The following is an 11219-nucleotide window of genomic DNA, read 5'->3' on the forward strand; positions in this document are numbered from 1 at the left end:
CACCATGCATTCTGTTCTAAGAGAAAAATTGCATATATCAGTATGATTATATTTTACTTCTTGTGTGAATTTAGTGGATCTCATAAAAGCTGATCTTGATTTTCACAGCAGAGAAAAGTGGGCTTCTGTTTTGGTTTTGTTTTTGTTTTTCTGGAGGGGTGGTGTCTTCACATAAGTGATCATCTTTACAAGTATGCTATATGCGAGAAATTTCAGAAAGCTGCAAAGAGTGACTTGTTGACAATGCTTGCATTGAATGATGTATCTGAATCTGTGAATCGAAGGGGTCAGCATCTGACCAGAAAGCACTGTTAGAAGAAGAGGGGTTTCGGGTCTTTTCCTAAATTGTATCTGCCTAAGGCGGAAAATATTTCTGTTTCCCTATGACATGGTATTTTCCTCACAAGCAGTGTTAATGGCTCCATATGTCTCTAGACTGGCTGCAGAGCAGAGACTCCATGGTCTCCACTACTTGACTCTGTCTGTCCAAGAATGGCCTCCACAGCTCTCCTCTGTGAGATATCCACTCTCAGAGGTGGCACGGTATGGTGGGTAGGGGGATATGCTGGATTTTGAAAACTCAGAGTTTGAACTCCAGTGCTTTATTTCTTAGCAACATGAACTTTGTCAGATCACATCACCCTGCTGAAGCCCAGTCACCTAAAGGGTAGAAAATGCAATGGATAGATTGACGCTTCTCTTCTCTTCTCCTCTCTTCTTTCTCTCTTTCTTTCTTTCCTTGTGTCTTCCTGTCTCTGTCTCTCTCTCTCTCTCTCTCTCTCTCTCTCTTTCTTTTTGTCTTTTTCTTTTTTTTCTTTTGACGGGCCCTCACTCTGTTTCCCAGACTAAAGTGCAGTAGCATCATCATAGATCACTGCAACTTCAAACTCTTGGCCTCAAGCGATCCTTTCCCCCTAGGCTTCCCAAAGTGCTAGGATGCAGTTTTATTTTTATCTGTGACACCATGGGAGGAAATATCTTTTAGGGTCATAGGGTCAGAAATTTAGATCTCTTCTTTGAACTCATGGTAGCGGCTAACTGGGATTTTCAGTGTGTAAACGTAAGCCACTTGTAATTTCACCAGTACTCCCGTTACTTGTCATCTATTCAGGAGGTGAACTCTTCTTCCCCTACCATCTACTGTTCAAACGCGTTGGCCACAAGGATAATTTGAATATCAGATTCAGAGCACAAATAATTAAGGTCCTGTAGCGTTAATAAGTAAAAGGGGCCACACACAAACCTGTGGAAGTCTGTGTCCCTTCCAGTTTTTTTGTTTGTTTGTTTGTTTGTTTGTTTGTTTGTTTTTGGGTCCCCCCCCCCCCCGAGACTGAGTCTCACTCTGTTGCCCGGGCTAGAGTGAGTGCCGTGGCGTCAGCCTAGCTCACAGCAACCTCAAACTCCTGGGCTCAGTCGATCCTCCTGCCTCAGGCTCCCCAGGAGCTGGGACCACAGGCATGTGCCACCATGCCCGGCTAATTTTTTTCTATATATTTTTAGTTGTCTGGACAATTTCTTTCTATATTTTTAGTAGAGACGGGGGCGGGGGGGTCTCACTCTCGCTCGGGCTGGTCTCGAACTCCTGACTTTGAGCGATCCTCCCGCCTCGGCCTCCCAGAGTGCTAAGTTTACAGGCCTGAGCCAACGCGTCCGGCCTGTGTCCATTCTTTAATGTTGTGTGTTGCTCAGTTATGAAAAGGCAAGGGAACATAAAATCCGAGTTTTAGGGATGACTTATAGGCTCAGTATTCTTTTTTTTTTTTTTTTTTTTTTTTGCCTCCTCTAAGCCTATGTGAATATCAAGGAGGGTAAAAAATTCAGTGTTCTCAGTTCAGTGCCCAACCAACCTCTGTTTCCAGAGTAAAAATTGAGCATCCTATTACACCTTTATTTCCCTTTGGTATGCTAAGGCCCAACTCGGCAGAGAGGTCACTGTTTATTCTCTTTGCTAAGATCACATGTGCCATAGTCTGTCTGCTTTGTCTCCTTTAGGGGTAATCATCCAATCTTACCCGGGCCCCTCACATCCTCGTGACAATAGGCCTCCTTGGTTTACTGAAATAGAAAAGACCGGCTCATCAGCAATGTTTGATCGGTTGCTTCAGAAACAAATGTTGTTCTGCTTTCTTTACTATGTTTTTTTTTTTTTTTCCTTCTTTCTTCCGTCAGACCCAATCCGATATAGGTGGGAGAGAAGGTAACCGGAGCCTCTTGAAAAACCGAAGTGAACCAAAGCGAGCTCACAGATTCAGATAGAAATCAGGAGGAAGAAAAATTGAGAGATAACATGGATTTTCTGTCTAGCGGGTGTTCTCACACTTCAATTTTACCAGAAGCGTTAGGTAGGATGACGATGACGATAATTGTGACAAACACTATTCTCATTGGACAGATAAGGAGGCAGGCTCAGAGTGACGAGTAACCTGGGCCTAAATAGATCGCTAAGAAGCATCATAGTGTGTTCCTTGGTTACGCTGTTTTGTGAAGCTCAAAAAGTTTGGGGTGCGCGTGCGCGTGCGTCCATGTGCGTACGCAATCATAGGTGTTCTAGTAAAACGGATATGAGGTAGGATTTCCCATACCTTCAATGATTTCATGTCCTGCAGGAACATAATGTTCCGGGATCAGGTTTTTATTCTGCCTTCTGTGCCACATGCTCAACATGCCTGTGACTTTACAGCCGAGACTTGCTCAGGGGGAGCCCATTCTCATCTTCTGGGAGGTTCTGCTAATCTTTAAAAGACAAGGACATAGGAAGATGATCCTATAACAACGACTGTGACCACGATTAAAGGCTTACTGTTTACCACGCGTGCTTCTGTGGGCTTTGCCTGCATTTGCTTTTTCACTCTGCACAATATCCCTGTGGGGTAGGCACCATGATTTCTGCATTTGCAGATGAAGAGGCTGAGGCTCAAGAGGATGTATGACTCGCCAAGTTACCAAACACGGAGTGTCGTCCAGGTAGCCAGTCCAGGCCCCCCGGCTCTGCAGCCACTCTGCAATGCTGATTCTGAGCCTGACCGTTTCATCACTGGTGGCTCCCTGAGAACCTTGACTCGGCCCCCTTCCTCAGTTCACTTGGGAAACATATTCATGTGTGTGTATTTCTCTCCTTCCCTCTCCCACCCCCCCCCCCGTTTTAGTTTTTATTATTTTGAAAAGTGCATAGAACGATAAAAACTTTAAAAGTAGGAAAAAGCTTACGGAACACATAAGGACACAGAGAAAGAAAATATCTGTGTACAACAGTGCAACGCATTTGTGTTTTAAGTCGTGGTGTTGCAAAAGAGTCCAAAAGTTTAAAAGAAAGAAAAACAAACAAACAAACAAACAGACAGACAAACAAACAAACAAAAAAAAAGCCAAACCACCATGGAAAAGTTTATGAAGTGAAAACACTTACAGTAAGCTAAGGTTAATGTATTATTGAAGAAAGAAATTTCTAAAGGTAAATGTCGTGTGGCCTAAGTGTCCAGGGTTTATGAAAACCTACAGTAAGTAATGTCCTAGGCCTTCACATTCACTCACCACTCACCGCCAACTCACAGACTCACCCAGAGCAACCTCCCGCCCGCCCTGCAAGCTCCATTCACCGTAAGTGCCCTGGCCAGGTGTCCCACTGCACAGAAACCTATTAGACTGCATTTCTTCCCATTACTATCAGTAGTTGTACATTTCTTAGGACTGTAGGCCTACGATACACCTCCAGGCATAGTTAGGGGTTGGGAAGAGGAGGGAAGAGGCCATTCTTCATTTATTAATTGGGTAGCATGGGGGCAGGGGAGGCAGTTTCCTCCTTCTCCCCCTCTTGTTTTTCTTTATTCCTCTCCCAGTTCCCCCTTCCATCGTCTCGATGGATTTGGATGAGACGTAGACATTTTCTACGTCAGGCCTTAATCATACCGAGGGAGCAGGAGAAAAGTAAGCCGCCTACCATGACACGATGGAATGGAAGTTTGTCAGCCATTGACTGCTGTGGCATTCCGACATTTAGTGTCTTCAGGACATTCTATATTTCTGCTATCCCACTAGAATATATCTCCTCGATCACTACTGTGTGGCCACATCCCAGCTGTTTCGTGAGCCACCCTCAATGTTCGTGACGATGTAGTGTGGAGACTCCCTCCGTCTGGTGCCTTAAACTCGCACATTTGGGGTTTTGTATCAGGATAGCAAAGCGATCACCTTTAAATAACCTGGCTGGCCATGGTGGCTCATGCCCGTGATCCCCGCAACTTGGGAGGCAGAGACGGGAGCGTGACTTGAGCCCAGCAGCTGGAGACCAGCCTGGGTAACACGATGAGACCTCATCTCTACCAACAAAAAAAAAAAAAAAGAAAAATTATGGCGGGTGTGGCAGCATTTGCCTATAGTCCCAGCTACTCAGAAGGCTGAGGCAGAGAGGATCACTTAAGCCCTGGATTTGGAGCTTGCTGTGAGCTACAATCAGGCCAAGGCGGCCTGGGAGAGGACAGAGTGAAAGAAATCCTGTCTCAAAAAAAAAAAAAGAAAAGAAAAGAAAAGAAAAGAAAGAAAACAAGACCGATAACACAACACAACTTACAAGACTTGGTGTTACCGAAAGCTCGGCCACTTGCCCACGAGGCCGAATAACGAGGACAAGCTGTTTGAGGAGGAAGGAAAGAGAGAGTCTATTTTGCCGGTAAAGGAGAAAATAGGGTAGACCTTCCCATCTCAAGCCTCCGAATTTCCCCGAACATAGGGCTAGGCAGAAATACAGAGCTTTTAATGAGGGGGGGAGGGGTTCTCAGCTTTAGCGTTGATTGTGGTTAATTATTTCAATCGTCCAGGCTCTGCCAAAAACAAAGCCTGTGAACTCTGCCGGCCGCCCACCTGGGGGGGGGGGCGGGGCAGGGGACCACTTGGGAGTTTTAAGAAAAGATTTAACCTGCCTTGGGGACATAGGCCAGACTACAAGCTCCCAAAAGTGGTGGTGGTGGTGGTGGTGGTGGTGGTGGTGGGGAGCGTAAAACGACAGAACGTCTTTCTGTCCTTTATTGGTTTCTCCTTTTTCCCCCCTAGGTGCCAAAAGACCTGAGACTGATGCCGAAAAGAAATAGGTACAGGCGCCCACGTGCACACACAAAGATATACGATCGAATACATCGTGTTGACAGTCGGGGAAACTGGAAGATGATGGGGAAGTATCACGAGCAACTTTGTATTTCTTCCAGGACAGGAAAATGGACACGAAGAGAAAAATTCATCGTTCTCGGCGTAGGATAAAAAGCCACATCTTGTTACTTAATATAATTCATTCTGTGATTTAAGTTTTTATACGATATGATATTCGATAAGCCTAAAACACAAGATAAAAGAGAAACAAACAAAAGGGAAAAAATAAAAATAAAAAAGACGACGGGCAGAGGCCTACGGTCCCGGGAGGAGGCAGAGAGCGGGAGGAGGGGCGCCTCCCGCAGACAACAGGGCGGGTGGGCGGAGACCCGCTAGAGGCTAGGGCTGCCCCGGGCGGGCCCAGAGCTGCGGGGCCCGGGAAGAAGAGGGTGGGACCGTCCGGACCGTGCTCTCCTCCCCGCCCTCCACACCTCCCGGGAGTCAGCTCTTAAACTCCCAACGTCACCTGACTTTCCGGATCCCGAGGTCTGATCAAAGTGGCCGCTAGGTGACACCCAGCAACCGCTGCCGGTGTCATCCTGAAAAGAACGGACCCTATGACTGACGGGGGTGGGGCGCACAGTGGGTGGCCCGGCCAGCTCCCCTTCCTCCTCGGAGCGGATCGGATCATCTGGAACTTTATCCAGAGAGGAGAGAGTGCCCCTGGGTGTGTGCTAGAAGCCGGAGGGTTGGGGCAGGGACCTACCCAAGAGAGAAGTAGAGTACAGGGAGTTTCAGAGTTGACCCACTCACCATCTCGCCCTGGTCAATACAAGAGTGGCAATATCTGTCACCGTGGAATGAACACTTGGTACCGAAGACCTTTGTCTATGCTGGCCCCCGTATGCCTAGGGGGGGCATGTGGCCAGAATCTGACATCCTAAACGTCTTCGTAGAAAGAATTTGGGGGTGGGGGTGGGGGAGAGAGACAGAAAAAGAAAAGAGAGGGGGAAAGAAATGGCTGCCACAAAACTATCAGAACAGAGAAGCGACCGATAGGGCCTATCTGGTTAAGTTCTTTCCCTACCCAGAGAACGACTTGACGTAGCTGACGTCACTGCAGTCAGGCCACGTTCCGGTGGACACAGAGAGTCAGGGATAGAATTTCACGCTCGGCACTGTCTCTCGGGACAGCGGGAAGGTGGAGGGTGGCTGAGGGTTCTATGCTCCTTTATCACACACCGTCAGGTAGGTCAGGTAAAATTGAGGACAGATTTCCAGTGTTTCGAGAAAGGAAGAGCACTCGTGCAGGCCATCTATCTGTACGTGGGAGAGTGTCCCCGAAAAGTGGCTTTAAGTGCCGGGATGTGCCTAGGCCAAGAAGGTACACGATCCTGAGTGAGAATGGTCCGTCCCATCGAGTCAGTCGGTAGGAGGCCACCGGGTCGAGACGGAACTGCCCCCCCCACCCGCCCCCGCCCCCGCCCCCGCCCCCCAGAGCAGACAGACTCAGAATGGAGTCACTCGGTGCCAGTGCCCTGCCCGGGTGCCCCATCATTCAACCGAACTGGGAAACAGGTGGGCTTTCCGACCCTCGGGAGGGAGCTTCACCGGCGGGCGGACAGATCAGAAGGGGCCCGGCTCCCTTGAGCGGGCAGGCTGGGGACGGTCGGTGGGGTCTCTTGACAGGAGGCACCACGGAACCCTTGAGGCAATGTCGGGGGCACCTATGTTGCGGTCCAAAGCTAGCGTCTGAGAAGTCGTCCCGAAAGCATGATGGCGTCAACAAGTCCCCTCCGTTCAAGAAACGAGATTCATTTCTAGAGGAGGGCCACCCCCGCGGGAGGACCGTAGGCTTCCTGTGGACATTCTCTTCAAAAGGCAATTCACTCAGCGGAGTGAAAATCGGAAAAATCGCTGTCCTCTGACGCAGCTGCAGAGAAAAGATGGCACCAAAATCAATGAAACACACACACACACACACACACACACACAAACACACCTCCTCCCATCTGAACGAGCACTCCGGACGGTCACATAGGGAGAGCGACGGGCTCTCTTCCCCCCCTGTGGTTTTCTACCTTTCGTTGCGGTTTTTTCCCTCAGTGGATAGAGGAGGAGACACAGGGGGCTCAGCCGGCATGCGAGTGGGTTTATCATCCTCTGTGAGTATCAACACGCGACACCACCTAAGTGAAGGAACACACCGGTGTTTCATGTGATGTGGCTCAATGCCTGGCAGATACGAGCCTTTGCAGGCCTCCTCGTGATCGACAGGACGTCGCCTTGGACACGGACACATCTTGTCCCTCCCTCCCGAGGCGATAGGCGGTTCCGTACCTCCTCGGGGCCAGGGCACAGTCTGCCTAGGCACCTACAACACGTGTGGCAACAGCCTCGATGGCTCTGCCATGAGAACGAACTCCCGTGGCACGGGGGTGGGGTGGGGGGGGGGTCGGGTGCTGAAGAATTCAGCTGAGTGAAGGAATGCCACGGGATTCAGAGTGCCATCGGTGGGCTGAGAGGCGAGCAGGGCGGGCTTTGAAAGGGTAACATTCTCCCTGCCTTCCGTCTGTCTGTGAATACAGAACGTACACGCCAGGCGGGGTGGCTCACGCCTGTAATCCTAGCACTCTGGGACGTAGAGGCGGGTGGATCGCTCAAGGTCGGGAGTTCGAGACCAGCCTGAGCAAGAGCGAGACCCCCATCTCTACTAAAAATAGAAAGAAACTATATATCTAAAAATATATACAGAAACAGTATCTAAAAATATATACAGAAAAATATTAGCCGGGCACGGTGGCGCATGCCTGTAGTCCCAGGTACTCGGGAGGCTGGGGCAGTAGGATCGCTTGAGCCCAGGAGTTTGAGGTTGCTGTGAGCTAGGCTGACGCCACGGCACTCTAGTCTGGGCAACAGAGTGAGACTCTGTTTCAAAAAAAAAAAAAAAAAAAAAAATATATATATATATATATATACACACACACACACACACACACACACGCACACACACACACACGTATATCCAATTAGCTGGGCATGCTGGCACATGCCTGTAATCCCAGCTACTCGGGAGGCTGAGGCAGTCTGATCGCTTGAGCCCAGGAGTTTGAGATTGCTGTGAGCTAGGCTGACGCCATGGCACTCTAGCCAGGGCAACAGAACGAGAGACTCTGTCAGAAAGAAAAGAAGAGCGAGAGCGAGAGAGCGAGAGAAAGAAAGAAAGGAAGGGAGAGAAAGGAAAGAGAAGGAAGGGGGGGAGGAGAGAGAGAGAGAGAGAGAGAGAGAGAGGAGAAAACTATTAAAAAATTCGGGACCAGATCCATCGGTCGGTACTCAGAAGCGTGACGATCGGGTGTTCCCGAGCACGTGTGAGATGTGTCTTCTCCCTGACGCCGCGTTTCCTCCACACACACATCACCCATCTGCCGTGGAAAAAAAGCAACAAAAAGAGAGAAAGAGATTAAGAAGGGAAAATGGAAACAGGGCAAAAGAGGAAGAAAGAAAGAAATTTCGAAAAAAAGAGACCAAAGTCACAGCGAGAAGGAAGAATACTGAGCCCAGAGCGACACCTAGTGACCACACCGTCACAAGCACCCTAGGGCCCCAATTCGCCAGAGACATCTGGTGGACCCCAGGGCAACATGTGGTCGACCCGGGGCCATGGCGTCTGCAGCCGATTCCCAGGCGGGCACACGAGCCCGGGGAAACTCATTCTCAGCGCGGGGAGGAGGGGAGGGGAAATAATAGCAAAGTCACACCAGATCCCTTTCTAGTTCATAAACGTGTTGATTGCGTGTTCACGCGCACGTGTGAGAAGGGCCTCCTGGTGTGTCGGCACGTCACCCGCGTGACGTGAAACCATGAATCCGGGGGGGGGGGGGAGCGGAAAGGCGGGCAGGAAAAGGCAAAGAGAGAATAGATAAAATGAAAGGACCAAAAAGAAAGTCACACAGCAGGGTAGGGGAGTGAGAGCAAGTCGAGAGACTGCAGACAGAAACTCCGAGAGGAGAGGAATGCTCCGGAGCGCCCCCTCGCCCCACGCGAGAAGAATACCGATCGCAGGGTGACCCCTAGGGGCAGCGAGGCCAGAGAGACCAAATCCGTCCCAAAGCCTCCCTGTCAGGATGACAACCACAGACCAGACATCCGGTCAACCACCCAAGGACCAGACATCTGGTCAACCAGCGAACCCATGCGGAGGCCGCATGCAGCAGCGACATCTGCACGACCACTCAGGGTGCTCCCTGCCGGGAGGGTGTGTCTCTATGTGTGTGTGTCCGGGGGGGGGGGGGAGATTGCGATGAAAGTCACGCCAGGTCCCGGGATAGTTCGTGAGCGTGATAATTGCGTGTGTGTGGAGAAAAAAGGGGGCGGGGCGATAGGGAGTAAAGAAAGGAGGAGCGGGCGAGCGGAGGGGTGGGGAAGGAGAGGGAGTCGAGAAGCCCGCAACCGCAGCGCCCCCTGGCGGTGATCCCCCTCCATAGCATCGATAGGGCCAGCCCCGCAGAGACTAAGTGCGACGGGACATCTGGTCAACCCCAAGGACCATGGGATCCCGGCACGAAACCGGCGGAGGACGAGGAGGAGGAGGAGGAGGAGGAGGAGGAGGAGGAGGAGGAGGAGGAGGAGGGGGGCTAGGCGGCGGCGGCGGCGGGCTAGGCGGCGGAGGCGGGCTAGGCGGCGGCGGTCTAGGCGGCGGTCTAGGCGGCGGAGGCGGGCTAGGCGGCGGCGGGCTAGGCGGCGGCGGAGGCGGGCTAGGCGTCGGCGGGCTAGGCTTCGGCGGGCTAGGCGGCGGCGTCGGCGGGCTAGGCGTCGGCGGGCTAGGCGGCGGCGGCGGCGTCCTAGGCGTCGGCGGGCTAGGCGTCGGCGGGCTAGGCGGCGGCGGAGGCGGGCTAGGCGTCGGCGGGCTAGGCTTCGGCGGGCTAGGCGGCGGCGTCGGCGGGCTAGGCGTCGGCGGGCTAGGCGGCGGCGGCGGCGTGCTAGGCGTCGGCGGGCTAGGCGTCGGCGGGCTAGGCGGCGGCGGCGGCGGGCTAGGCGGCGGCGGAGGCGGGCTAGGCGTCGGCGGGCTAGGCTTCGGCGGGCTAGGCGGCGGCGTCGGCGGGCTAGGCGTCGGCGGGCTAGGCGGCGGCGGCGGCGGGCTAGGCGGCGGCGGGCTAGGCGGCGGCGGCGGCGGGCTAGGCGGCGGAGGCGGGCTAGGCGGCGGCGGTCTAGGCGGCGGTCTAGGCGGCGGAGGTGGGCTAGGCGGCGGCGGGCTAGGCGGCGGCGGAGGCGGGCTAGGCGTCGGCGGGCTAGGCTTCGGCGGGCTAGGCGGCGGCGTCGGCGGGCTAGGCGTCGGCGGGCTAGGCGGCGGCGGCGGCGGGCTAGGCGTCGGCGGGCTAGGCGTCGGCGGGCTAGGCGGCGGCGTCGGCGGGCTAGGCGTCGGCGGGCTAGGCGGCGGCGGCGGCGTGCTAGGCGTCGGCGGGCTAGGCTTCGGCGGGCTAGGCGGTGGCGTCGGCGGGCTAGGCGTCGGCGGGCTAGGCGGCGGCGGCGGCGTGCTAGGCGTCGGCGGGCTAGGCGTCGGCGGGCTAGGCGGCGGCGGCGGCGTGCTAGGCGTCGGCGGGCTAGGCTTCGGCGGGCTAGGCGGTGGCGTCGGCGGGCTAGGCGTCGGCGGGCTAGGCGGCGGCGGCGGCGTGCTAGGCGTCGGCGGGCTAGGCGGCGGCGGGCTAGGCGGCGGCGGCGGCGTGCTAGGCGTCGGCGGGCTAGGCGTCGGCGGGCTAGGCGGCGGCGGCGGCGGGCTAGGCGGCGGCGGGCTAGGCGGCGGCGGAGGCGGGCTAGGCGTCGGCGGGCTAGGCTTCGGCGGGCTAGGCGGCGGCGTCGGCGGGCTAGGCGGCGGCGGCGGCGGGCTAGGCGTCGGCGGGCTAGGCGGCGGCGGCGGCGGGCTAGGCGGCGGAGGCGGGCTAGGCGGCGGCGGGCTAGGCGGCGGAGGCGGGCTAGGCGGCGGAGGCGGGCTAGGCGGCGGAGGCGGGCTAGGCGGCGGCGGGCGGGGGGTGGTGGTGGAGGGGGAAAGAAAAAAAAAAAATCCCACCTTCGGACACGTATTGAGGTACGAGGGAGAGGTTGTCGAGGAGCCCGCAACCGCAGCGCCCTCTGGCGGCGAC

The 11219-nt window shown here is 54.6% G+C and overlaps 1 pseudogene; it reads left to right on the forward strand.

Annotated features, from left to right (window-relative positions):
• Positions 1 to 8843: 8843 nt before the first annotated feature.
• LOC138380166 (small nucleolar RNA U13) lies at positions 8844 to 8935 on the forward strand (annotated as a pseudogene).
• Positions 8936 to 11219: the final 2284 nt, after the last annotated feature.

This window comes from Eulemur rufifrons, unplaced genomic scaffold (assembly GCF_041146395.1).
Source record: "Eulemur rufifrons isolate Redbay unplaced genomic scaffold, OSU_ERuf_1 scaffold_289, whole genome shotgun sequence".
In the NCBI taxonomy this organism is placed as follows: domain Eukaryota; kingdom Metazoa; phylum Chordata; class Mammalia; order Primates; family Lemuridae; genus Eulemur; species Eulemur rufifrons.